Genomic DNA, 5856 nt, shown 5'->3' on the forward strand with positions numbered 1-5856 from the left:
ACAAACGAAGCCCCTCTAGCAAAGTCATCACAAACGAAGCCCCTCTAGCAAAGTCATCACAAACGAAGCCCCTCAAGCAAAGTCATCACTAATTGATTCCCCTAAAGCAAAGTCATCACTAATTTATTCCCCTCAAGCGAAGTCATCACAAATTGATTCCCCTCAAGCAAAGTCATCACAAACGAAGCCCCTCAAGCAAAGTCATCACAAACGAAGCCCCTCAAGCAAAGTCATCACAAATTGATTCCCCTCAAGCAAAGTCATCACAAACGAAGCCCATCAAGCAAAGTCATCACAAATTGATTCCCCTCAAGCAAAGTCATCACAAACGAAGCCCCTCAAGCAAAGTCATCACAAACGAAGCCCCTCAAGCAAAGTCATCACAAACGAAGACCCTAAAGCAAAGTCATCACAAACGAAGCCCCTCTAGCAAAGTCATCACAAACGAAGCCCCTCTAGCAAAGTCATCACAAACGAAGCCCCTCAAGCAAAGTCATCACTAATTGATTCCCCTCAAGCAAAGTCATCACTAATTGATTCCCCTCAAGCGAAGTCATCACAAATTGATTCCCCTCAAGCAAAGTCATCACAAACGAAGCCCATCAAGCAAAGTCATCACAAACGAAGCCCATCAAGCAAAGTCATCACAAATTGATTCCCCTCAAGCAAAGTCATCACAAACGAAGCCCATCAAGCAAAGTCATCACAAATTGATTTCCCTCAAGCAAAGTCATCACAAACGAAGCCCCTCAAGCAAAGTCATCACAAACGAAGCCCCTCAAGCAAAGTCATCACAAACGAAGACCCTAAAGCAAAGTCATCACAAACGAAGACCCTAAAGCAAAGTCATCACAAACGATAAAAAAGTAATCACAAAGGAAATCAGCTTAAGCTTAAGCAAAGTCATCTCGAATAAAGTCCCCTCAATCGAAGTCATCGACAAAGAAATCATCTCAGATAAAGTCACCTCAAGTCATCACAGAATTATTCCCAAAGCAGCGAAGTCATCATGGAATTATCAGAAAAGAAGGTTAAGTTATCATAGAATCATAACTAAAGAATCGAAGTCATCACAGAATCATCAGTAAAGGAGCGAAGTCATCACAGAATCACCACCAAAGGAGCGAAGTCATCACAGAATCATCCTCAAAGGAGCGAATTCATCACAGATTCATCACCAAAGGAGTGAGGTCATCACAGAATCATCAAGAAAGTCATCGTCTATATTTCCTGGGGCCTTTCGTCGGAGTGATTAAAAGTTGGACGAATTAAAAAAGTTGTTCAGTTGAAACTTACTCGCGTCCGAAGACTTTTTTTTGACTCACAACTTCTCCTTTTCGTTATTTACTTTTTCTTCTCTTTTCCTAATTTGCTTTCCCTGTTCATCTCTCACTTTCGCTCTCTCATTTCAAGTCAGATTTCATCACTCAGCTTTGTCTAACGTTTTTGTTCGCATGTTAAAGTTTCGTGAGAGAAATTATCTTCTCTCTCTCTCTCTCTCTCTCTCTTTACATCCCTTCCCCCTATCCCCCTCCTTCTTAACTCGTTCTTACTCTCTTTTCTCCCTTTCTCCCTCCCCTACCTTTCTGTCTCTCTAGCTCCCTCTCTCTTTCACACACACATACCGTTCTCTCTTTCGCTCCGTCCCTCTCTCTCTATCAATTTCTATATTGCAGGTTAATCCCTCTCTAGCTCCCTCTCACCCTTTCTCTCTCTCTCTCTCTCTCTCTCTCACCCTTCTCTCTTTCACTCCTTCTCTCTCTCTCTATCACAGGTTAATCCCTCTCTAGCTCCCTCTCACCCTTTCTCTCTCTCTCTCACACACCCTTCTCTCTTTCGCTCCGTCCCTCTCTCTCTCTATCAATTTCTCTATCGCAGGTTAATCCCTCTCTAGCTCCCTCTCACCCTTTCTCTCTCTCTTTCTCTCACACCCTTCTCTCTTTCGCTCCTTCTCTCTCTCTCTCTCTATCGCAGGTTAATCCCTCTCTAGCTCCCTCTCACCCTTTCTCTCTCTCTCACACACCCTTCTCTCTTTCGCTCCGTCCCTCTCTCTCTCTATCAATTTCTCTATCGCAGGTTAATCCCTCTCTAGCTCCCTCTCACCCTTTCTCTCTCTCTTTCTCTCACACCCTTCTCTCTTTCGCTCCTTCTCTCTCTCTCTCTCTATCGCAGGTTAATCCCTCTCTAGCTCCCTCTCACCCTTTCTCTCTCTCTCTCACACACCCTTCTCTCTTTCGCTCCTTCTTTCTCTCTCTATCAATTTCTCTATCGCAGGTTAATCCCTCTCTCTCACACACACACCCTTCTCTCTTTCGCTCGTTCTCTCTCTCTCTATCAATTTCTCTATCGCAGGTTAATCCCTCTCTAGCTCCCTCTCACCCTTTCTCTCTCTCTCTCTCTCTCTATCGCAGGTCCTCTCTAGCTCCTTCTCACCTTTTCTCTCTCTCTCTCTCACACCCATCTCTCTTTCGCTCCTTCTCTCTCTCTATCAATTTCTCTATCGCAGGTTAATCCCTCTCTAGCTCCCTCTCACCCTTTCCCTCTCTCTTTCTCTCACACCCTTCTCTCTTTCGCTCCTTCTCTCTCTCTATCGCAGGTTAATACCTCTCCAGCTCCCTCTCACCCTTTCTCTCTCTCTCACACACCCTTCTCTCTTTCGCTCTTTCTCTCTATCAATTTCTCTATCGCAGGTTAATCCCTCTCTAGCTCCCTCTCACCCATTCTCTCTCTCTCTCTCTCTATCAATTTCTCTATCGCAGGTTAATCCCTCTCACCCTTTCTCTCTCTCTCTCTCTCACACACCCTTCTATCGCATGTTAATCCCTTCGGTAGTCAGTACTCTTCTGCTCCTCCTCCTCTTCTCCTCTCAGCCACGTCCTCGGTCCCTCCTTCCCCATTCCACTCTGCCCTCCATCCGCCCCCCCCCTTTCCCAGCCCTATCCATCCCCCTTTCCCTTAACCAACATCCTGTCATAGACAGACTCAGAGTGCTGTCAAGGCTTGTCGGGTGCTGTCAAGAGGGAGAAACGCTTGACAAGCAGAGCAAATGAACGTCGTATTTTGTCATACAGGAAAAAGCACTTGTACGTGTATAAAAGTGCCCATAAAATCAGATATCAGCCACATGTACACATACATGCATTCACTTAGGCAAATGAAAACGTATAACATATAGAGCCATATAGATTTTTTTTTTACATAAACAGACAATCAAACAGAAATATAGAGAATTGTCTATCTATCTATCAGTGTATATATGTACATTCACACACACACACACACACACACACACACACACACACACACACACACACACACACACACACACACACACACATATATATATATATATATATATATATATATATATATATATATATATATATATATATACATATATATGTATGTATACATATACATGTATATATATATGTGTATGTGTGTATGAATGTACATATAGACACTGATAGATAGATAGACAATTCCCAATATTTCTCTCACTCTCTCTCTATCTATCTATCTATCTATCTATATATATATATATATATATATATATATATATATATATATATATATATATATATATATATGTATATATGTATATATATGTATATTATATATATATATATATATATATATATATATATATATATATATATATATATATATATATATATGTATATACATATTTACATACATACATACATATCCATACATATATATACATACATACATATATATATATATATATATATATATATATATATATATATATATATATAAATATATATATATATATATATATATATATATATATATATATATATATATATATATATATACATACATACATATCCATACATGGATATGTTTATATATATATATATATATATATATATATATATATATATGTATATATATACATATATACATACATACATACATACATACATACATATATATATATATATATATATATATATATATATATATATATATATATATATATATATATATATATATATACGAGAGAGCGCCAAGGAAGATCCTCACATGGTTCTTATATGACAGGAAGTCTATTTTAAAACAGCCCTAGTTGTTTCTTCATTTTCTGATTAAGAATTTTGAATGTCTTCGACCGGACCGGAAATGAGAAGTTAAGGAAGCAGCTGACTGACTTCAAAGCGCTCATTATGGTCAGCCAAGTTGGAAGTTGCCGGAAACGAATCATCATGAGCCCAGCGTCGCAAGCTCACAGCATGCAGTGACACAGTACAACCATAGAAAGCGAGAGATAAGACAGAGCCATGACGCTAAGAGAGCCAGGAAGCGAGAGATAAGACAGAGCCATGACGCTAAGAGAGCCAGGAAGTGAGTGATGAGACAGAGCCATAGACGCTAAGAGAGCCAGGAAGTGAGTGAGGAGACAGAGCCATAGACGCTAAGAGAGCCAGGAAGCGAGAGATAAGACAGAGCCATGACGCTAAGAGAGCCAGGAAGTGAGTGAGGAGACAGAGCCATAGACGCTAAGAGAGCCAGGAAGCGAGAGATGAGACAGAGCCATAGACGCTAAGAGAGCCAGGAAGTGAGTGAGGAGACAGAGCCATAGACGCTAAGAGAGCCAGGAAGCGAGAGATAAGACAGAGCCATAGATGCTAAGAGAGCCAGGAAGCGAGAGATAAGACAGAGCCATAGATGCTAAGAGAGCCAGGAAGCGAGAGATGAGACAGAGCCATAGACGCTAAGAGAGCCAGGAAGCGAGAGATGAGACAGAGCCATAGACACTAAGAGAGCCAGGAAGCGAGAGATGAGACTGAGCCATAGACGCTAAGAGAGCCAGGAAGCGAGAGATGAGACAGAGCCATAGACACTAAGAGAGCCAGGAAGCGAGAGGTGAGGCAGAGCCATAGACGCTAAGAGAGCCAGGAAGCGAGAGATGAGACAGAGCCATAGACGCTAAGAGAGCCAGGAAGCGAGAGATGAGGCAGAGCCATAGACGCTAAGAGAGCCAGGAAGCAAGTGATGAGACTGAGCCATGACGCTAAGAGAGCCAGGAAGTGAGTGAGGAGACAGAGCCATAGACACTAAGAGAGCCAGGAAGCGAGAGGTGAGGCAGAGCCATAGACGCTAAGAGAGCCAGGAAGCGAGAGATGAGACAGAGCCATGACACTAAGAGAGCCCAGAAGTGTGGAATGTGTGTAAGCGTACCAGAACGTGTACGTACCGAGGCCGGACCTCGATTCACCAGTCAAGAATTTGCAGCTTTCCTTGAGCGATGGGGAGTGCGCCACATCATGTCAACACCCCATTACCCACAATCAAATGATCCTGAAAACAGCTCCAACTGGGAATATTGACAATGAAGCCTTTGACAGAGGTCTCTTAGAGTTACGTAACACCCCTAACTTTACCGGACGTTCTCCTGCACAAATCCTCTTTGGACATTACCTCCACTTTTGTGTACCAGCTCATGCAAAATCCTTCACTAAGGAATGGCAGTCTAGAGCTGAGAGTTGTGATCGTCGTGCCAATGAACGTGTCAAGGATGTTGAGACCCGATACAACAAACACGCCAGAGCTCTTCCTACGCTGAAGATCGGAACTCAAGTCCGGATCCAGGACCTTACCTCAAAGCGTTGGGACAAAGTAGGTATCATGGGAGTTGGTAAATCCCATGACTACCACATCAAGATGCCAAGCGGTTGTATCTTGTGGTGAAATCATCGTTTCCTGCATCCAGTATATTTCCCACCTAGTGAACCACCTGATGCAGATGACTTTGGCACCCCATCTAAACCTCCAGAACCTCGAAGTTCTGAACGTATCAAGAAGATGTCCGTTCAAGACTCACGCTAG

The 5856-nt window shown here is 42.2% G+C and overlaps 1 pseudogene; it reads left to right on the forward strand.

Moving 5' to 3' along the window:
- Positions 1-5035: 5035 nt before the first annotated feature.
- On the forward strand, positions 5036-5856 carry LOC147467634 (uncharacterized; annotated as a pseudogene).

The sequence above is a fragment of the Penaeus japonicus genome, unplaced genomic scaffold, assembly GCF_977035675.1.
Source record: "Penaeus japonicus unplaced genomic scaffold, GWHDUDI00000001_assembly GWHDUDI00000034, whole genome shotgun sequence".
In the NCBI taxonomy this organism is placed as follows: domain Eukaryota; kingdom Metazoa; phylum Arthropoda; class Malacostraca; order Decapoda; family Penaeidae; genus Penaeus; species Penaeus japonicus.